The sequence below is a fragment of the Pinus tabuliformis genome, chromosome 5_1, assembly GCF_031772625.1.
Source record: "Pinus tabuliformis cultivar Carrire ecotype Pingquan chromosome 5_1, CPIR1, whole genome shotgun sequence".
Classification (NCBI taxonomy): Eukaryota; Viridiplantae; Streptophyta; class Pinopsida; order Pinales; family Pinaceae; genus Pinus; species Pinus tabuliformis.
This window is the reverse complement of record NC_142305.1, coordinates 933,335,120-933,359,253: the sequence shown is the minus strand read 5'-3', so window position 1 is coordinate 933,359,253 and position 24,134 is coordinate 933,335,120.

Genomic DNA, 24,134 nt, shown 5'->3' with positions numbered 1-24,134 from the left:
GAGGGAAATAGAGCCTTTATAGCCTGGCTTTGAATAAATTTCATGTCACAACCCACTTTCTAATGTTTTTCCATGACACTTTTTAAACTTAAATGTTGTTGTCTTTTTGGTTTCCTTTTGTCCTGAAATTGATTGATTTGATGTTTTTCCTTGATAATTTTTGCAGGGATAGCTTCTGAGGGGTCTTGGCAAGGGAGCCAGGGTTGCGTGTTGCCTTTCAAAGAATTTTTGAAGTTTTACAATTTTTACAAAATTTTGAGAAATGACCTTGGCTTTAAAAACAGGGTTCTTAAATCCAAGGTAAAAATTAACTGTACAAGATGAAATCTTTTAAAGAAACACTTTGACAATCATCCCTCTGGCCTGCTGGGCATTTATTGACTTTTAGAGACATGACCTTGAAGACAAACTGGACCTAAACCCTAGACCTAGAAATTTTGACCTCAAGACAAGACAAATAACCTTGAAAACGTTTAATGACTAAAACAACTTGATCCAGCAGTGCCAAGAGGGGAATAAAGACACCAGCTCCTCCATCAGGGTTATGGCATGCCTAATGGAATGCAAGACACTGATGAGACACCTACTTATGCAAATGCAAAGAGCTTTGATCGCTGATGGAGGGCTACTAGACCGACTCTAACAAGGTCCAAGAATTTTCTTGTATACTCATCAAATATCAATTTCGCTTGTTTTTTCTCATTCTTCAAATCTTCCCACCATATGTTAGCTTTTTATTTCAAACTGAAAATAGCTACTCTAGCCTTCATGTTCTTAGAGTAGTAATGCACCTTGAAGTACTTATTTATCTCCAAAAGCCAAGCCTCTGTCTCTTTAGCCTTCTTTACTTCTAAATCAAAGGTAGGGGGATTTTCTTTCTTGAACTCCTTTAGAATTGAAATCTTATTTCTTCTTATTTCATAATGGTGTTTCTTGACTACAATATTAAATCATTGGTCAAGGCCACTTGACTCTCTTTCTAGAGTGCTAAGTAGAATTGTGCCTTCTTCTACATCCCTATGCCTCTTCCTTGACTTGCTTCCTCCTTCCCTATTGGTGTCCAATATTTTCCTTTGGACTTAGATGGGATAGGCTTGGACTTGTGCCTATCTAGATAGTTGGCACCAATCTCCTATTATTTCTTCCTTTGCAATTATGTTAGGATATATAATATCACAACATTTACTTATGCTTACTTTTCTTGTGCTCTGAAAATATTTTCATTATATGTTTTGCAGCTTCTTAGTTCAGCTCTTAGGCTTCTAAGAGTTTCCATCCAACAAGGAGAGTTTTATTTCCTTTTCCCAATTGACTCCTCTTCTTGATCATGTTAGGATCTATTTGTGCCATATTCTTCCATCCTACTACTCATCCTTTCTCTCTCTTGTTGTTCCTTGATGTATGCTTATTCACTATTACACACACATAGCTATAAACCAACCACAAATGCAATATAAACAGAATTACCCTTCACCGCTTATTTACAATAAACATGTTGATGTGAAACCATTTGAAACATCAAATCTCAGTTAGTATGCAGATTTAAAGATAAAATACTTAATCAATAATTCTATCAAATCTAACATTATATCAACTACAATTTAAAATCAATACACATATGTAACATAAAGGAAGCTCGCAAATTAGATACTCATATGGGATGTGTGTGCATGCGAGCCTCTTCATGCCCAGTGTTGAACCATGCTCCAATACCACATTGTAACACTCCCTCCCACCCCTTAGGTTATTATCAGATAGTGGAGGTCTAACCTCAAAATTTACCCAATCTCCAAGGTCTATTATGAAGACGGGGTCACAAAAATCCTCTTCTTCCAACCTCCTCAAAACTTCAAAAAAATACCACCGTCGAATTTGGCTCATCGAGAGATTTCCAATGATATAATATTTATCTCAAACCAACTTCCAAATTGAAATTTATGCTAGTTTAAATATTCACTCATTAGCCTTACCACATCAACGCATGTGGCCACGTAGTATTGTTGTAGGGAATACATGGCTTGGCCACATAATTCAAACCCATCATGCCTCCTCTGCGTCATTGTTCCATCGCTCCCAATGCCAATGTGCCAAGATAAGGGGTGAAGATTGTTCAAAAATGGTGCAGTGGGATGGGAAATTTGACATTTAATATAGTAGATATCACTGTATAACACTCTCATTATGTAACATCCATGGTCAAAAATTCTTGTAATAAAGTTAATAAAGGAAAAATAAGACCTTGGTCATGGGATACATATGCTAAGTTGAATGTTGGGCAAAAAACATAGTGATGGGGATCATTTGTGATTAATTAATGGCTAAGGAAATTGGCAAAGGCAATGACAAAGGCTTTGAAAAGGAAAAGTGGCATTAATTGTCATTTTATTTATGAAAATAAAGGAAATTAGGAGAAAAGGAAGGTGAAAGATCACAGGTTGCATATGAGGAGGAAATGAAGGAAAATAATGGAAAATTGAAGAAAATAGAGGCCTCGTTGATTAAAAGGATTTTGAGGATCAGTTCATAGAATTTAGTTAGTTTAGTTTTAGAGATCTCTCTCTATTCTCTCTCTCTCATACTCTTGAACACATAGAATTTCTTGGAGCACTCTTGGAGGAGTGTGGCAAACTTGGATATTTGGAGCGAGAAGGTAAAGGAAAAGTAGGAAGTCACAATAGGACATCGAGATCAGCAACTACATTGGGTTTTTCTTGCAGGTACCCAGTTGCATGCATGATTTCCTTGTTATTTTTTGCATGCATGGAATATGCATGTGGTTATTGTTGATCAATTGTTGTCATTGATGTCAACCCAAGCAGCACCAGGGGCTATCCCAATATTGCAAGGGAATTTTGACTTGAGAACTCATATTACTTTGTGTCAAAGATCTCTTTGATGGATTCTACTCATCGAGATGTTTCCGTTGATATATGGTACAACTCCTAGTTTTTCATGGTTTGAGAGTTATTTGAGTTTGAAGTTAGTAACCCCAGTTAGTGGGCTAAAACCCTATGGGGTTGTGGCATGGCACTCATAATTGGTTGTGGTCATTGAATAGTCAATAATTAACAATATTTTTTTTCCTCCTAAAATCCCTCCAAATTTCACTTGTTGAGGACCCTCTCAACTCATGACATTCACATAAATATGACCCTCATATCCTCCTCTAGTAGGGATTTTGTGGCTTCAAATAGGTCATCATGGAATTTTTGCTATAAATTTTTTTTGCGAAGCTTCAAAAGATGAAATTAAAATCCATTTGAGTCAAAATCTTGATGAACCTCGTAACCTAATTTCAGATCTTGGTTTGCTATAGTTTCAGAGATATGATCTGAGGAAGTTAGGGTTTTTGCAGGCTCCTGAATTCCATGTCAAACAGGTGGTGTTGGGAAAATTTTCATAACTTGCTCTCTGAGCAGTGGATTCAAATTTCGTAAATAGTAGTAGAAAGAGGATGGAATTTAGTTTGTTTATTAGCATTTTTAGGGTTGAATCTCACAAAAGTGACATGTCGCACTTCGTACAAGTTCGCTCTATTGAACTAGTCTATAATCAAGTCATTGTGGGATATTGGGCATAACTCTTTCTTGAAGAATCCAATCTTGATCAGACCTATGTGGTTGGAAAGAGGACTCAAAGGGATACCACAGGACAATCTCCTAGAAGGCAAGAAAAAACATGCATTCAAGGATCATTTCAGTAAGGAACACACATCAACAGTCAAGGGTAAGTCTCCTACAACAAGGTATGTATGATTAGTTTTTACATTTAAAATATGAGTATCATCTCTGACATATGTTTTTGCAGGACATCATAAGTATATACAGGGTCTCAATTATATATCTATGTCTCTATATGTCACAGTTAGTTTTGATATCACATTTCAGATGTCCTATTCTTGATACTACACATTTGATGCTACATATTCTTGATGCTACACAAAGTCTGTTAAATCTATATGATGTTGTAAGTTCATGTTACTTGCCTTGTCATAGTTGATAGAATGGTCTCTGTTGTTGTATTAGAAATTGGTCCATCATAAGTCTAGGGTCTGTCATCAATTTTTATTATATATATCTTTAGGTCAGTTTTGGATAAAGTCTTGCATAGAGTCTAAGACTATATCAGGAGTGGGAGTCTTTGTCTACTACTGCAACAAGTCAACAAAAAAAGTGAAAAGCACACTTCAGGTACGCATTCTAATTTTAATTTGTATTTATTCATTCTTATGCACTTACATGTGTTTTGAAGGCAAAGCTAAGTTGAAGGGTATTTTGTTTTGTTTTGGGATTGGTTTCGCTAGGCAAAAAATGAATGCGGGTAGAAGAAGATTCAAGTACAACGTCAAGAAAGAATTAAAGAGAAGAAGTATCAAATCAAAGGAAGCATTGCAGTGGGACATCCTTTGAAGACATGACAACCATCCGTATATTGTGAAGAAGTTTCAAGGCCAAGAGTCATCATTTTAAGTTTGTAAAGAGTCATTTGTAAAAGTGTCATCATTGGAAGAGTTATTATTGTCAAAGAGTCAATCTGCCTAGAGTCGAAAAGGCATTATTGGGAGGTATAGGAGTCTCTGTTGGGATGATGTCATGGTTGGGTTGCAGGTCATAGTGTGATTGGGTTTTTGGTAAAAATCATTGTAAATCATATTGTATCGTGGATCGTTTTCCTTGGTACAACAATCCACACTCTTGTCTCATTTTAGTCATTATAGGGTGGCAAGGAGGTGCTAGGATGGTGCATGAAGTCGCCTACAGGTTGGAGCCGGTGAACACTTCAAGGTGGTAGGTTGGTCTAGGATGTTGGGGCATCCATTCAGTTGACTACTGAAGAAACCATGGCATTGGGGCATCGTTCCAGTGGGAGATGAAGAAGAATGTTTTTCTAGAATTCTAGGATTTTTTTGCTTTCATTTCAGTTTGGGTTGAATATTAAAGAATTTATTAGAAAAGTGTTCATTGGTTTTTGACCCGGATGGGGTTTTCCACCTAAAATTCTTCTGTCTATTGTGTTCTTTTATTTACTTTTATTATTTCATAAACATTAATAATAATTGAAGATTAACTAATGCTCTAAAAATATTTAAAAGTGCTAATTGCTAAGGAATATTGATTCATCCCCCTCTCAGTATTTCCAACAATTGGTATCAAAGCTTGGTTCCTTCAATAGCAGTCTAACAATTGGAAGGAGATCATGGAGTATACTAAGAATAGAGTTCCTTTGTTCAATGGAAATAACAATGCACTTTGGAGTGGAAGAATACAGGTTCATTTGTTGGCGCAAGGATATGAAGTATGGTAAATCGTTGACAAAGGCTTCATAGCAACCTAGGATGAACAAGGTAAGAAAAATATGGTATATGATGAAAAGGCTAAAGATCTTATTATCAATGGGCTTCTCAAATCTTTTTATCTTAAGGTATTGAGTTTCAAAACTGCTAAGGGGTATGCTGCAAGCTTGAAAATATATATGTAGGTGAATCAAAGGTGAATGAAGCAAAGCTTCAAATTTTCAGGGAAAAATTCGAGCAACTCAAAATGAGGGAAGATGAAGATATTGTTGCATACTTTCAGCATGTTGATGAAACAACAAATACATTGGAAGGTTTGGTAGAACTTTTTCAAATGAAAATTGTTGTCCGAAAGATCCTCAGAACCTTTCCAGCGAGATTTAACCCTAAGGTATCTGTCTTGGAAGATAGATCGAATCTGACCAATCTTAGCATAGATGAATTTCATGGAATTATTACGGCATGTGAAATGAGGATTGAAGAAGAGGATGGTACATCTCATTTAGAAACATCATTTTCCGCATCAAAGAAGAATGGTAAGGACAGGCAGACTCAGAAAGAAAAAAACTTGCAGTTGTAAGGATGAAGAAAAGAAAGAAGAGGAAGAAGAACCCTCAAATAAATAATTCACCTACTTCACGTGGAAAATGAGAATAATTCACCTACTTCACGCGGAAAATGAGAACAGGTACAGGAAAATTCAAAGGTAAAATTCCATTAATATGTTTTGACTGTGGTGAGGTTGGGTATTTTGCAGCCAAATTTCCTCACAAAAATGAGGTTGTTATGAATGGAAAGAAAGGTCCTAGGAGGTTCAACAAGCAAGGCAAGAAGAAATGGTTTAAGAAAAGTTTCTTCACCAAAGAAGATAGTTCCTCATCCGAAGAAGAATTCAATGGAAGAGTATTGTTTATGGCCAAGCACAATAAGTAAGAGGCACCTGATGAAGAAGGAGGCGAAGAAGAAGAAATGACTGAGGTTTAATTTCAAAATGAAGTGATCAAGGTTATCAAAGAGCTCAAATTCGAGAAGAAGCATGTCAAAACTCTTGAAGATGAATTGAAGACAAAAAGAGAACATGTCCTCAACCTTAAAATGAAGGTTGAAGAATACAAGTGAATTGAAGAATCTCTCAGGAAATAATTAAAGGAAATCAACAAGGAAAGAGAAGCATTGGAAGCTGAAATAGTTTCTTTGTGAAAGGAAGTAAAAATGGAAAAACTTTTCAAAACTACGCCAATAGTTCAAAGAATTTGGATGAACTCATCAGCCACCAATGATCATACAACAACAATAATGGTCTTGGTTACAAATAAAATTTTGAAAATAATTCGAGTCCTTCTATGACAATTAAAGAAGATGGATATGAAAAATCTACCAATCAGATAGATCTCTCAACTAAATCAAGAGATCAAGACGCGCAGGAAGAACCTTGGAAGACAATTCCTCGAAGAATATTTCCTCTAAGGTACCAACCTATCTTTTATGGCCATTGTTATTCATGTGGAAGGTTTGTACATAGAGCTTTAGAATGTCACATGTATGTTTAAAATGAATATAATTCGAGGAGACCTTTAGAAATGGATATTCCAGAAATCAGCATAATATCAACAAATTTGATCATTTGAGAGATGATGTCAAATGTTACAAATGTAACAATTTTGGACATAAGGCTAGGGATTGTGAAGTTCCAGACAGCTACAACTATTATTGGAAAAACCCTAGAAGCAAATTTGTAGGATCATGAAATAGACACCAAACGAAATCTTCTATGAATAACATCGAATGCTACAAATGTCATAACTAAGGACACATATCTCGTATCTGCATATATCAAATGGAATCACCTATGGAAAACACTGAATGCTTCAAGTGTCATAACTATGGGCACATGGCTCGAGATTTCCGGAATAAGAAGGTTTGGAAAAGGAAACATATACAGGAAGACCAAGCAGATAACAAGGTTTCAGCAGTTATGCTTTCAGGATTTGTAAAAGCAAAAGGTCATGAGGAATTAGCAGTTGCTTCAGATAATGAACCAAGTCAAGATGGCCTGTTAGGTGACTCACTATTTTGAACAATCTGGCTTGTTGACTCCTTAATGTTTGTAGAGGAGGAGTCTATGAAGAAGTATATGGCACAATTCAATGATTGATAGGAAGGTAGTTTGAACAAGATGGAAGTTTGATTACAGGTTGAGGGGGAGCAAAAAAATTGAAGGATTACATGTTACCAGGAACAAGGCGAGATTAGTCTGCAAAGGATATGCACAGGTTGAAGGAATCGATTTTGAAGAAACATTTTCTCCCGTTGCCAGAATGCAAGCTATTAGTATGTTTCTCGCATATGCATGCTCGAGAAAAATCAAGGTCTACCAAATGGATGTTAAGTCATCCTTTCTAAATGGTGAATTGGAAGAAGAAGTTTACATTGAACAACCCGAAGGTTTTCTGGTCACTAACAAAGAAAACTATGTTTGCAAATTAAAGAAGACACTATATGGTCTCAAGCAATCTCCTAGGGCTTGGTATGCTCGTCTTGACATATATCTACATCAACAGGGATTCAAGAAAGGAATTCCTGACAACAATATCTATGTGAAAGTGGATTGAGATAACCTAACAATTATCAAAGTATATGTGGATGATGTAATCTTTGGAAGCAATGATGACAGATTAAGTAAAGACTTTGCCACAAAAATGCAAAGTGAGTTTGAAATGTCTATGCTTAACGAACGGACATACTTTTTAGGGCTTCAGATTTCTTAGCAGGATAAAGGAATATTCATATATCAAACAAGGTACATCAAGGAAATGCTCAAAAATTCCAGATGGAATATTGCAAGCCAGTCCTTACCACCATGATAATAGGTTGCAAGTTAAGCTTAGAAGATTCGTTAAAGGATGTGGACCAAAGGTTGTATAGATTAATGATTGGTAGTCTCCTATATGTGACAACCTCCAGGCCTGATGTGATGTAGGCAGTTGGACAAGTAGAAAGATTCCAAGAAGCACCAAAAGAATCTCATATTATTGTCGTCAAAAGAATTTTTCGATATCTTAAGGGTACAACAAAATATGGTTTATGGTATCCTAAAGGAAATGATCTGTTTATCCAAGCTTATACAAATGCAGATTGGGCTGGAAGTTTTAATGATCGTAAGATTACCAGTGGAGTAGCATTCTATCTAGGTGGTTGTCTTGTTTCATGGTTAAGTAAAAGGAAATCTTCAGTCTCATTATCCACAACAGAAGCAGAATATATCACGGCAGTAGCTTGTTGTACACAAGTTCTCTGGATGAACCAAACTTTGAAAGATCTTCAAGTCAAGTTTGATGAGCCTATTCCCATCTTTTGTGATAACACCAGCGCCATCAATATCTCCAAGAATCATGTGATGCATTCCAAAATGAAGCACATTCCGATTAAATATCATTTCGTCAGAGAGCAAGTCGCCGAAAAGAACATCAAGCTTGAATATGTTGGCACAAAGGAACAAATTGTTGACATCTTTACCAAACCATTACCTCGTGAAGCATTTGAGTATCTTTGCCAAAAGCTTGGGATTCTCCCAAGTTTTCATTAGACTCTTTATCTTATTTACTCAAGTAGAAAGGGGAAGTAGAGGTGTCTACAGGTCTGCAGGATGGCTATTTGTCAGGGGGAGTTGCCCTTTGCCATTGATGACAAAGGGGGAGAGAAGGCAATAGGAAGAGGTGTCATGATGACAAGGGGAGTACTTGTGTTGCCATCAATTCCAAAGGCAGATATTTTTTATCAGTGGTTGCCATTGATGTCAACCCAAACACAGGCGACCCGATATTGCAAGGGAATTTTGACTTGACAAATCATATTATTTTGCATCAAATATATTCTTGATAGATTATACTCATCGAGATGTTTTCGTTGATATATGGTATGCCTCCCAGTTCTTCACGGTTTGAGAGTTATTTGTGTTTGAAGTTAGTAACCCCAATTAGTGGGCTAAAACCCTATGGGGTTGTGGCATGGCACTCATAATTGGTTGTGGTCATTTAATAGTAAATAATTAATAATGTTTTTCTTTTCTCCCAAAATCCCTCCAACTTTCACTTGTGGGAGGACCCTCTCAACTCAGACATTCATATAAATAATGACCCTCATATCCTCCTCTAGTAGGGATTTTGAGGCTTCAAACAAGTCATTGTGGCATTTTCGCTATAACTTGTTTTATGTGAAGCTTAAAAAGCCGAAATTAAAATCCATTGGAGCTGAAATTGTGATGAACCTTGGGACCAAATTTCAGATCTTGGTTCGCTATATGTTAGGAGATATGATCTGAGGACGCTACGGTTTTTGTAGGCTCCCGAATTCCATGTCAAACATGTGATGTTGGGAAAATAGTCATACCTTTCTCTATGAGAATTGGATTCAAATTTCGTAAATAGTCACAAAAATAGGACGGACTGTAGTTTTTTGAATAACATTTTCAGGGCTGAAGGTCATAACGGTGACATGTGGCACTTCGTACAAGTTCGTGCTACTGAACTAATCTATAATCAAGCCATCGTGGGAGATTGGGCATAACAATTTCTTGAAGAATCCAATCTTGATCAGACCTATGGGATTGGAAAGAGGACTCAGTGGGCTACCACAGGAAGAAATTTTAAACCATGGAGATCTGTAATTACATAAATAGAATAGATTCAATATCAATCTCCTAGAAGGGAGGAAAAAGCATATATTCAAGGATCACTGTAGTAAGGACCACACATCAACAATCAAGGGTAAGTATCCTACAACAAGGTATGTATTATTAGTGTTTAAATTTAAAATATGAGTATCATCTCGGAGATATGTTTTTGAAGGACAACGTAAGTATATACAAGGTCTCGGTTATATCTTTATGTCTCTATATGTCATAGTTAGTTTTGATACCACTTTTCAGATGTCCTATTCTTGATACTACACATTTGATGCTACAACAAGTCTTCTTAATCTATATGATGTTCTAAGTTCATGTTACTCATCTTGTCATAGTTGATAGAATGGTCTCTATTGTTGTACTTAGAACTTGGTCCATCAAAAATCTAGGGTCTGTCATCAGTTTTTATTGTATATATCTTTAGGTTAGTTTTGGATATAGTCTTGCATAGAGTCCAAGCCTATATCAAGAGTGGGAGTCTTTGTCTATTGCTGCAACAAGTCAAAAACAAAAGTGACAAGCACACTTCAAGTATGCATTGTAATTTTAATTTGTATTTATTAAGTATTATGCACTTACATGTGTTTTGCGGGCAGAGGTAAGTTGAAGGGTACTTTGTTTTGTTTTGGGATTGGTTTCGTTGGGAAAATTTTGCATGCAGGTAGAAGAAGATTCAAGTACAACTTCAAGTAAGAATTCAAGAGAAGAAGTATAAAATCAAAGGATGCATTGCAGTGGGACATCCTTCGAAGACATGAGAGCCATCCATATATTGTGAAGAAGCTTCAAGGCCAAGAGTCATCATTGTAAAGTTGTAAAAGAGTCATTTGTAAAAGTGTCATCATTGGAAGAGTCATTGTTGTAAAAGAGTCAATCTTCCTAGAGTTGAAAAGGCATTATTGGGAGGTATATGAGTCTTTGTTGGGATGATGTCATGGTTGGGTTATAGGTCATAGTGTGATTGGGTGTTCGGTCAAAATAATTGTAAATCATATTGTATCGTGGATTGTTGTCCCTGGTATGGGAATCCACACTCTTGTCTCATTTCAGTCATTATAGGGTGGAAAGGAGGTGCTAGGTTGGTGCATGAAGTCGCCTACAAGTTGGAACCTATGAACACTTTAGGGTGGTAGGTTTGTCTAGGATGTTTGGGCATCCATTTAGTTGACTACTGAAGAAATCAGGGCGTCGTTCTAGTGGGAGCTGGAGAAGAATGCTTTTAGAATTCTAGGAATTTGTTGCTTTCATTTGAGTTGGCACCGAAGATTAAACAATTTATTAGAAAAGTGTTTTGTGGTTTTTGACACGGAGGGGGTTTTCCACCTAAAATTCTTGTGTCTACTGTGTTCTTTTATTTACTATGATCACTACATAAACATTAATAATAATTGAAGATTAACTAATGCTCTGAAAATATTTAAAAGTGCTAATTGCTAAGGAATACTGACTCACCCCCCTCTCAATATTTCCTACGTGTTTCTTATTGTTTCCTCTTGATATGTAGTGTATCCATCCACATAGGAAAGGTGTGTAATATCTCGCTATATAAGTCCTCTAGCATAACTCATATATTTTTCTTAGTAATTGGAGGAAGAGGGACTTACCAAGCCTTTGTTTTCTCTGCCTCTTTTTCTAGCAGCTCTTGAATGATTTTTTAATATCATTTTGATATCATCATAACTGAGGTGATATATGTCTCCATTGGTTAGTTGGTTGAGTGTTTCCATTAGTTATTCTTTGACTCCTTGTAATAAATATAACTTCAAGGAACCTGGATCTAAAATGCAGTTGCACACTCTTCTATAACTCAACTGAAAACCTTCCTCAAAATATTCCATAGACTCATCTACTCCTTGAGTCATTCTGAATATCTCATCTCTGTTATCTCTTGCTCTGCAATAATCCTAGTACTTAGTGTTGAATCTTGCTACATAGTCTCCCATGAAGTGATTTTATTCCCTTCTAGGCTAATGAAGAGATTCATCCTTAAGAGTGGATGGGAAAAATTTGAGCTTTTTCTCATCATTTATGTAGTCATAAATCCTGTAAACTACAACAAACTCAAACATAAAAGTGTTAAGATCTTAATTAGTTAAACCATAGAAGTATGGAAGGACAGATGGATTGATGTTTTTCATCTTGGCTTCTCCATCTATTTCTCTAATGGGGAACATGAATGCTTCAGGTTATTTAATTGCAACCATGCTATTGGTGGGTTGTGAAGGTCTTTCTCCCTCTGCAAGCTCCATAGAGAACCTCACTTTCTCACCTAAAAGGGCCTCAATAGTGTTATTTTGTCATCTCAGTGACAAATTCCAACCATGAGATGAGATTCCTCTTTTCGAGAGGACCAATATTGACTACTGAAGGGAAAGTGTGATTTTGAATTAATCCCCACGTGCATATTTGATCAGGTTAGGCCTAAAGAAAATTAGACACCCATGGTTGGCTATAAATATAAGTCAAGTGACCTTGATTTGGACCATCATCTTAGATAATTATTCTATTCTCTTCTTTGGTTTTGGCTCACACAGTTCTAAGGCAAGTTAATAGAGAACAGGTTCGCACAAAAGTGAAATTGAAAGGTTTGAAGCTCACATCTCCATTTTTAGGGTTTTGGGTCTCAACCGTAGGCATGTCACGGAGAAATATTAGCTGCAACTGCACACTGGCCAGCTCATATGTCTTCCCTATTGGTTGGAAAGTAGGGTTTATTTTTCGTCAATTGCCGTAGTTGACTACAGTTGACCACATATGAATGAAGTTGACTAAAATCTATTGAAGTGATACTTGATCAATACTTTTGCTAGAATCGTCTTGTGGATCTTGTTAGATTAATGTTGTTAGGATCATCTTCATGAATATTGTTTAATTGATGTTTCTAGATAGTTGTATGGATGAAGATATGAATCATTGTACTCTCTTTTGTTGAATCATTAAATGACAATCTAATAAAAAGAATAATTTGAAATGGTTTTCTCCATAGTGGGTTTTGCCTTGGTCTCCGACCAATCCGGGTGTCTCTATGTGTGAATGCTTTTGTTTTATTGATCCTTTATGTTCTACTGCATTGATGATGATGTTATTCTTTCTATATAATTGCACATGCTGCTGAATAATGTTGTAAATATGAATAATGTTATAATTTTATAGGGTGAATTCTATATGTAAATGATGAAATACAATTATCAAACAAAAAACAATATATCCCTAAGAGAAATTTAACATGGCATTAGAGTTAAGATAAAGAAAAGTCATTGAATATCACCCCTATGAAGACTCCATTGATGGAAGCAAGAGAAGATGGTGGAGACCTAAAAGAATACTAGGGTTTGAAAGTAACCCTAGGAAATTTATGTATTAGGGTTTGTTGGATATTATAAGGTTAGGGTTTGGAAGAAACCCTGGATTATGACAAAGGTTTGAGATATGTACTCTAGAAACCCTAGCATGCTCAACATGCAAATATTCAAGCACTTGTGATAGGTTTGATATAGCCTTAGATGGGATAGTCTTATCTAGGCCTGGTTATTGTTGAATTTGATGAATAGATTGAAGGAATCAATGTTATATGGTCAATGGACAATCACGACTCTTGAATTTTGGTTCAAGAGGCCTATGATCACCTCTCATTGAAGATAAGTACTTGTTAACAGTGTTGGAAATCCATCAACCAAGGGGATCTCCCCGATATGAAGTCCCAACTAGACCTCACACCATTTGGTGTAGGAGTCCCATCTGGTATAAAGGTCTGATTTCGAAATACTCAAAGATCTTCCTTGGCTCTAACTGTCATCAAATGAGAGTGTTACATTGATATCTTCAACATCAAGGTAAGTGTGCCTAATGAGTGCACAACATAATTGTTTCAAGGTTATCTTACTGCAGAGGGGGGAGAAAATTGAGCCTCTAATTGAGAGGTAATAGTACCACCTAGGAAGAGACACATGCGAACCAGGAATGGTCTGTCCAACATCCAGTGGAATAGTCCACGGAAAACGCGACAATCATTAAAACAAAATTAGAAGGGGAGACCCATCCACCATCCAGTGGAGTAGTCCACAACGGATGTGATGGTCATTGTAACCAATTAGCGAGGAAGGTCTATCTAGTATCCTGTGGAGTATTCTACAAGGATGAGACAACAGTGATAACCAATACAACACATTCCCAACAAGGTAAGTATTAAAGCAACCGAAATAGTTCAACTATCTTAGTACATGTGAAACAAACATGAATTACAAATGTTGAAAGAATATTCTTACAAACATCTACAAGACATGCATGAAAATGTGTTGGCCTAAACATGCTTTTGTATTAAGAAAAAGTTCCAAGACACATATGTACATCATACATCACTAGCCCTAGTATTGTGACACTAGAACCACTCCTTTCTCCTCAAAGAACTCACTGAAAACTCTCTATGATTTGTGGGAGGAGACAAGGTGAAAAGTCCTTTCTCATACAATGGGAGGGGTATATATAGCCAAGGGTGATGCTTGACCCTTGTGACTCTTGGACTGCCCTCATGACCGTTCAACTTCCTATGACTTTTCAACTGACATGACTCTTCATCTTCATTGTGTGTCCGTTGGACTTTCACTTTACATTACATTCAGTTACAACAGATATGGCCCATAGTAGTGATGTGGCCTCAACAACTCATGACACAACTTGACATGAAACTGTTGACATGGACTGGATGGATGTGGTGGAAATGTCAAGTTGTTTTTGCTACTGAGTGATGAATGTGTTCTTGGATGCGCTTTCTCTTCTCCTATGCATAGCTTGATGTTGTGGGGTATTCAATGATCTTGGTCTTGTAATATGCTTGCATGCATGTGTTCCCTTCATTTGTTCTTTGATGGGCTTCTTTTTTCCATCTAGCTGCAAATAAGTCTTCTAGCATGTTTTCTCCTTCTCCATCTCGTTCGTCATCTCACTAAGATTTATCAATGTACCTGTTCCTACAATTCACTCATGACGGGACAACATCAAATCAAAAACCTCATAGTTTAAGATGATGCATTGTTTTCCATGGACCGGGCCTGGGACAAATGACAGGTTGGGGAAGAAGGCCCAGTAACTGTGCATTGCGTAGTTCCAGGTGACAAGGAGGGAGACTGGTCACTGAGACTGTGTAGAGCGCAGCTTAGGCTTGGCTGAGGAACTCTGGGGCACAGTGTTCATTGTTAGGGAAAACTATGAAGTGGCCATGGGGAGGTAGGATTGCACAGTTGGGGCCACTAGTGGCAGCTATAAGGTGGGAACCTGGGGTACCTATGCACAATTTTTTGAGGGAAGACAAGACAGCGCAACCGAGGGACTAGAGAGGACAATTTTGCATAGTTTTTGGGAGCAGTGAGTCCCGACTGAGGGAAGACACTGGGATGACACCTCTGTGGAGTTCTGGGAGGCAAAGCAGGTTCAGGTCTTTGTGCATTGTGGGGTTCTAGTAGGCAAGGAGGAGGCTTGATGGCTGATCTTGCACAATGCACATTTCAGGTCGGGCTTTGAGGCAGGATTTGCGCAATTCTGGGAAGGAAGGAAAACTACTCACTTATGGGATTGCGCAGTGCAACTGTCCTAGGGGGCATCCTCAATCACTGTACAATTCGAGGCAATAGAGCAGCATCACTAAGGGTTGAGACAACACAATGTAGCTCAGTCGAGGTCTAGTGAAGTGGAGTTGTTAAATCGAAAGAATTTTTAGGAAAACGGCTAAGTGTGGGAGGCAAGTGAACTTGTGAGGACTTGACATTGTGATCATGCACTTAGCATCTTCGCCAACATGAAAACATAGACCACTAGTACAACAAAACCAAGAATTTCCCTCTATGATACTATCTAGAGTTCAAAGCGACAAGTGCGACACTTTGGATAGACCTCTGGACGACCATGATGACACTTGTGTGATAGTGATTACAAATTTGTGTATGAGTGTGATAGATGTTTACATAGCTAGGGAAACTTGTATACACAACGACCAACCTTCAAGGTCACCAGAACGGTTCACAAACATGACATAACAACCAAACATGTCAACTAATGACAATTGATCCGAAAAGCGAAAGGGAGCAAGACAAATAGGGGAAACACATGGAATGACTTTCAGTGCTTGCAACCCTGCATGTCATTGAAGACATAATGATATGACAATGATAAGCAGTTCTTCAAGCTACACTAAGAGGTGTATTTCAAAAGATGTGCTTTTTTTTCCATACCTACCCTCCAAAGGTTATGCATCAAATGGAGTCTTCATGCGGTCCCAATATTCTATCATACCTTGGGTTCCTTAGTTTGCTTATCTTTCTCCTCATCTCCTTGAGAGTCATCTACCATGTCATCTTTCTTTGTGGCCCTTGAGAGACACAATTGCGCAGTTTCAGCAGGCAATGACTACTGCGAGATAAGTCCATGGGAGGACATATTTGCGTAGTTTCAGGATGCAAGGAATTGTTGTGGGATGAGGCCCCGAGAGGACACATCTACGCAATTTTAGGATGCAAATCAGACTGGGCAGTTGAGGGACAAAATTGTGCAGTTTTAGGATGCAAGGCACTGTTATATGGGATGAGGCCCTGGGAGGACACATCTGCGCAGTTTCAGGATGCAAGGCAAACTTGGCAGCTGAAATTCATGAAGAACAAAACTGTGCAATTTCTGGAGACAGTGGGGTTCAGTTAAGGGAAGGACACTATAGGAAACCACTGCATAGTTTTGAATGCTAAGGGAGGCTAGGCTTTTTATGCATTACGCAGTTCAAACAAGAAAGGGAAAAGCTTGAGGGTTACATATGAGAAGTGCGTAGTTCAGGAAAGTTGGATGAGGCTACGTTGCTATAGACCATCGAGAACATATAACCATGTTGGGGTCTAGTGAAGTGGAGTTGTTCAGTCGGAAGGATTTTCAGGAAAAGGATAAGTGTGGGAGGCAAGTGAACTTGTGAGGACTCTATATTTTGATCACACACTTAACATCTTCGACAACATGAAAACATAGACCACTAGGACAATAAGACCAAGAATTTCCCTTAGTGAGACTGTCTAGAGTTAAAAGCAACAAGTGCGACATTTGGGATAGACCTTTGGACGATCGTGACGACACTTGTGCGGCAGTTCTTACAAATTTGTGTATGAGTGTGATATATGTTTACATGGCTATGACAACTTGTATACACAAAGAACAACCTTTAAGGTCACCAAAATGGTTCGCAAACATGACATGACAACCAAACATGTTAACAAATGACAATTAATCCAACAAGAGAAAGGGAGAAAGAGACGTAGGGGAAACACATGGAATGACTTTTAGTGCTTGCAACCATGCATGGCATTGAAGATAGAATGATATGACAATGATAAACAATCCTTCAAGCTACATTAAGAGGTTTATTTCAAAAGTTGTGCTTTTTTTTCCATACCTACCCTCCAAATGGTTATCCATTAGATGGAGTCTTCATGCAGTCTCGATCTTCTATCATACCTTGGGTTCCTTGGCATGCTTATCTTTCTCCTCAACTCCTTGAGATTCATCTAGCATGTCATCCTTCTTCGTGGCCCTTGAGAGATATAATTGCATAGTTTCAGTAGGTAGTGACTGCTGTAGGATGAGGCCTTGGGAGGACACATCTGCGTAGTTTCAATATGCAAGGCATATTGGGTAGTTGAGGGACAAAATTGCACCGTTTTAGGATGCAAGGTACTACTACGGGATGAGGCCCTGGGAGGACACATCTGCACAGTTTCAGGATGCAAGGCAGATTAGCCAACAGAGGGATAAAAATACACAATTTTAGGATGCAAGGCACTGCTACAGGATGAGGCCCTGGGAGGACACATTTGCGTAGTTTCAAGATGCAATGCGAATTGGGCAACTGAAATGCCTGAGGGAAAAAACTGTGCAGTTTCTAAACATAGTAAGTTCCGACTGAGGGAAGGACATTGGAGAAAACCACTGTGCAGTTTTGAATGCTAAGGGAGGCTAGGCTTTCTACACATTTTGCAGTTCAGTAGGCAAGGGAAATGTTTTATGGTTACATATGTGAGGTGTGTGGTTCATGAAAGCTGGATGAGGCTAGGTTGCTAGGGAAACTTCAGAATTTGGCAAAGTGTGGGATCAGTGAAACTGATGTGAAAAATGATAGAACTTGACTACGATCACACACTTGAACACTTAGTGATACAACATAGACCATCTAGAACATATAACACATACTTCACTTAATGCAACAACCTTTGTGGCAACTTACGACAAGTGTGGCTCCAATGATAGACTTTGGGAGGATAAAGGCGACACTTGTATAAGAGTGTGTGAAACGAGTGTAAAAAATGACTATGTGGCGAGGACAACCAATTCTCACAAAGATTTCCCCTTGAAGCAAAACAAACATCCCTTTACATGACAAGTGATAATCCCCATGCCAAAAGATGACACATACTATATAAAGATAAAAGCGTGAACGACTCTTAAGATCGAAGAGGGAATCTTGAGATCATCAACTTACCAAATAAGCAACTAAGGAACGATCGATCATAGGATCCAGAGTAGGCTCTGAAATTTAAGTATAGGCTAAAATTTTGGAGGGTGTTGCAACTGCTACAACACTTAGTGACACACTGATTTAATACTAGCTTCTCTGTCTTGGTTCATTTTAGTGCAGGGCCTTGGTCCTTCAGGGAGTATTGATTCATCGTGAAAATTAATCTAGCTTCTCCAACTACCTCATGGGAAAAAATGGTCCCCTTTGTACCTCCTCAGTTGAACACAACATAAGATTAAGCCAGATCACAATGTTTCGAATTGGGAAGGTTAGTTTAGCTCGCAAGCTTAAGATTTTCAGAGTATATTTTTTCATCTATGGTGTTGCTCCATTGCTAGTAGGCCTAGACAATACCCCAACGGATTCACGCAGGAACACAAGCATTGCTCCACTGCCAACGAGCCTAGACAGTAACCTGGTGGAGTTACATGCTTCACCTCTCTACGCAGGAATCTTTCACTTTTTCGCCTTTGTTATTTTTTAAAGAGACATGTGCATAGGCACTTATTTATTTTTGGGGCATAAGAGGGATTCCGACTTATTGAGAGTAGGAGAGGTTGTTCCTTCAAAGAAGCATATAAAGACCTCTGATTTAGGTTTGCTTGTTTATATTTTTTCCCTTCTCCATTTCTACTAGTTTAATAATATTGAAAACACCAAAACAGAAAATTGAGTATAGGAATGAGGTTCCCAGACTGGACACGGGTTCATGGTTGGACCAAAACTATCCTTATAGATGGATCATATTTTCCGTCATGAATTCATTGGCCATAAGATACAACCAAACACAAAGAAGACAAACACAAGACTAGCCAAGGGTTGCGATGTCACAATACTCTTTAAACTTCAGCCACATACCCATTCAAAAGTTAGGACGCAGTAAGGCACAACACTTAATCGCATAATGGAAATGAAAGGAAATCTTAATAAGGAAGAAAACAAATCAAAAAGAAAGAAGACACAGAACCAGGAAACAAAATCAAAAGGCATGAGAACAAAATGACCAAAGAAAACATGATGTGAAATCATAATAAGAAAACAAGGACGAACTACAAGGAATGAGTGTAATATGAGTGAAAGGAAGGGAAAACTAAGATGCAACTAATCCTACTCCTAACCTAATAGCTAGAACGCCCGAGTCACGTAAAATGAAATTTCCAGTGAATCCATCGTGATTGTTCCTCACCTGCATCCACAAAGATATGAATGATTAAAATAGATAAAAGGTGATGTGCAACATAAGATATAAAAACTTGAAAAACTTGCACAAGGGAGGGAAGGTCTTGCTTGTGGGCAGAAAGACATGTCACAACCACTACTTTTACCCAATCCACATGCTTACCTCTTTGATGGATACCACTTTTAAACAAACCTCAAAAGCCTCTTGCAAGTGTGTCCTCATGTCTACCAAGATGCTTAGCAAGCATGAGGAAGGATTGAAACTTGTTACCTATAATAGAGCCTGCCAAGTAAGATTGTTCTAGCCATTCAGCGATTGGATAGTGAAATTCATGATGACCGTCTTGAAAGCCTCGTGATCTTTGGAAGGATGAATTTTCAATTTGAGAGACGAGATCACGATGGGAATTTTGCATGGGAAGTTGAACCTGATCATTATAAGCAGTCATGCCAAGAGAGTGAGGACCTGCCATAACCATCAACGAAGGTTGAAGTGCCTCACCTACTTGACGAAAATTTGAAGAGAGAGATGTTAAACAATGAAGAGAAGAGAGCACGAAACAACTATCATTGGATGTGCTGATGGGAAAATGATAAGCTGAATGATAGTCACCCAAGATAGAGACTTGATCAGATGGGCTGATTGAATCATCAGATTCCCAGTTTGCAATGAACACAGAAAAATCCATTTGAACAATCTTGTGAATTCTCTTAACAACCAAACCAAGTTTGCTATGAGCTAGATATGATGGACCACCTTCCTACAACTAGTGACCAATTGCGCAAGCATCATGGTCATCACAATAATTTAAAAAGGGTGCTAGTACCGTGAATGCATTAAACCAGTTAAGGCATGGTGAATGGAGAGGAACTTGATTTGTGTGATAGCTTATGCATTCATCATCACCCATGAAGATTTCTAGTGTGACAAGAGGACAAATTTGCAGTACAAGGTTCACAAGAAGACCAAGGAGCTGACCATTAAGGGGGAAATTTGATAAGTATGATTCTCATCAAATATAGTCTTTGAGATGATCAACTTCACAATCTAATGATATCATGAGAGATGGACATCTCCAACCTGATTTTGATGTAAGATATTTGCATGAAGATGAATGAATTGCAATAGATTCATGAATTTGGGCATACGTGAAAATTTGAAAATTTGAAAGATCATACCCAGAATACCAATCATTTTTTACACAAGAATCCATATCGACTGAAACCATGTAGATAGACAGATTGTTCGTGAGAAAACAGATTTTATTTAGTTTGGGGGGCTTACCAGAGTTGTGAAGTCCAGACATAACCATCAACGGGTGTCGAAGTTCCTCGACTCCCTAGCATGTCCCAAAACTTTCCAGGATTGTAGAATCACATTTTGAAGCTTGAACCAGATCATGTATGGCTTGAGGGTAGTTGTTATTACTAATTTCAAAACTTCTCTCCAGATGGCAGCCATCTCTGTCATAGATTTCACCATATTTTTTAGCTTCAAGAATAATCAAATTTCTCAATTAAAGAGGTTATTTTGATGGGACATCCAAATATAAAGAAATTGGTGAGATCGCATGAGCAAGCTGATTTGATGAATTGTCTTCATGCAAAAGAAGGGATGATGGGGAATGGGAAGGATACTCTATGATTAGACTGTTTTCAATTTTATCTTGGACAATATCATTGCCTTGTGTCAATCAAGGAGATAATTCATCGAATGAAGAAACAAGAGAACATGGAGTATCTCCATTTCTTGTAGATGTGTTACGAAGGGTAGGACGCAAGGGAAAGTGAGGTGAAGAGGAAGTTTCGATATGAATGTCTTCTTTGACCGAAGCAGATTCGAGATCTGAGTTAGAGTCTTCATGAGAAACCAAAATATCACATGATATGCTTGGGCATTCATCATGACATATGGAAGCATGGGAGTGATTACTTCCCAAGACTGGGGGTTGATTGAAAGAATTGATTGGACTGGATTTTCCACTGATATTAGCAGATTGAAAATTATTCAAGAATGGAAACTCATTGTTTTGATGCAAAAAATTTTGAAACAGAGAGGAAGAATTGATAGTTTCTTCACCGTCCTGCTCCTCTACCTATGTAATGTGACTACCTTGCACCTAATCACAATTTGAACCAGCAGCTTGAGAATCAAGAGGATCTGAAAAGCAGGCTGGTGAAATAGATTGATCAAGCGATTCCTGGTACAAGGAGTCATTATGTGGAGAAGATAGAGGAGAACAAAAGTTTGGATCAGTCTTGAGATTAGATTTGTGAATGGTGACATCCTCTTGCAAAATGGAGGAGAGAGTCTTCATTGTAGGCTTCCTGAGCCATTCTGGAATTTCCTCCATTGAAGCGGGAGATAGATGACAAGATGGTTTGGGGACTTGATTTGTAGATTTCTTAGCTTCATGATCATCGCAAGGGAGCACCCACATCGAGACTGGAAAATGAGGAGGACAAGGAACAAATGGGGTGGTGGGCTCCTCCTCTGCAGTCTGAGGTTCCTCATGATCCGCAAGAGTTGGGGAGGAAGGAAAATCAAGAGGTTCACCATATTGGGAGACAGGAACCAAGCGTTTAAACGCTTGTCTCAAGAAATCCGAGCTCAAAATTTTATCAATAATTTCGCAACAGATGTAAAGGGACCGATCAACAAAGTCCTCAACTGATTCGTCAGACTTCATGCTTGAACGACATATTTTTTCACAGACATCCCAGTGGCTATACGTATTGAAAGCTTTAACCATCATCTCGGCAAGCTGACCGAATGAACCGATATAAGAAATGGGTAATGTATGACACCATTTCTTAACATGACCTTTGAATGTGAGGGTGAGTAATATAACCTAGACATTTTTGGAATTTATTTGGTGACAACAACAAAGAGTCATAACTTGAAGTAGATGCACATGAAAAGGCGGTTCACCCTCACAATTGAACTTCAACTTGGACAGGTCATGAATAACTTCCGCGGGTATGGTACAATTAAGATTTTTATAAAAACATCCTGAGATTATGATTTCAGGAAGAGCCCTTTTAAATAAGGGATTCAAACCAGAATCTATGGGCATAGCCTGTCGTCTATTCCTCCTTCTAGTGCCATTTTGTTGACAGTGCTGGAAATCTATCAAGTAAGGGGATCTCCCTGATATGAAGTCCCAACTAGACCTCACACCATTTGGTGTAGTTGTCCCATCCGATATAAAGGCCTTGTTGCCAAATACTCAAAGATCTGCCTTGGATCTAGCTGCCAACACATGAGAGTGTTACGCTAGTATCTTCAAACAACAAGGTAAGTGTGTCTAGTGAGTGCGTAACGTAATTGTATCAAGGTTCTTGTAGTTCCCACTCTAGTTTTCTGACCCTAATATGACATTATCTTAGATACTTTATTCTATGAGGAACTCAGGTTGAGGATCCAGAAACGTGACTCTATTATTAGTGAATGAGATGGTTATGTATGTTCTCTATTTATATTATGATTACAATATAGTTAATGGTTATGTGTACTCTCTATTGATATCATGATGGTGATAGTAGTAAAGGATATACATGTTTTCTATTGATGTTATAATGATGATAGCTTTTATCTATATGTATGGTTCCATTAACGTTATGGAGGTATCCCCTATGTTAGTACTTACATTAGTTCTAATTCACAATGCACAATGATGTGAATGACCAGGTGATGGTAGTAATGCTATTATGACAATGACTAACACTGAGAACCTGGTTACTGATTATTATTGAGTATGGTAGGAAACCAATAGAGGCACTCGCACATGACGAGTTGACGACCCCTGGTTTGATGAAAATTTATATTATTTTATATTTGAAATTCTAAGTCGATTTTGAAACCTGCTATATATGTTTATCTATATTCTGATGATATGTTAATGGTTGCAGGCACAGATTAGTTGCTTGGCAGAATGACTCACATATGGGTAATGGGGTTGTACAAGTGGATGGAACTACATGGGAGGGGTGGGACAATGTCCCTGATCTCACCCACTAGCACTCCCGCCGTGACTTGGGCTGGAAGAGTTAAAACACCTTCACTTTGAATATCACGATGCCATGAGGGCAAGTCCCAAAGTTGGGTCGCTCATGAGGATTTTACTGGGGGGCACGCATCAAGGCGGATTCCTTGATCCCTGACACCATTAGTCTCACTATAGAAAGCAACATAAGAGATGATAACGGTCTATGACGTTGCACCTATACTTTCCCCTCGTAGTCACTGAATGCTTGAAGGGCAAGTCGCGTGTCACCCTTAGAATTTCAAGGGAATTTCTTGAAGGGCACGACCAACTTGGCACCCTTGGCATCACAAATAAAATGTTAGGCGTCGCACCCTTGGAACTTCAAGGGAATTTCTTGAAGGGCACGACCAACTTTGCACCCTTGGCATCATAAATAAATTGTTAGGC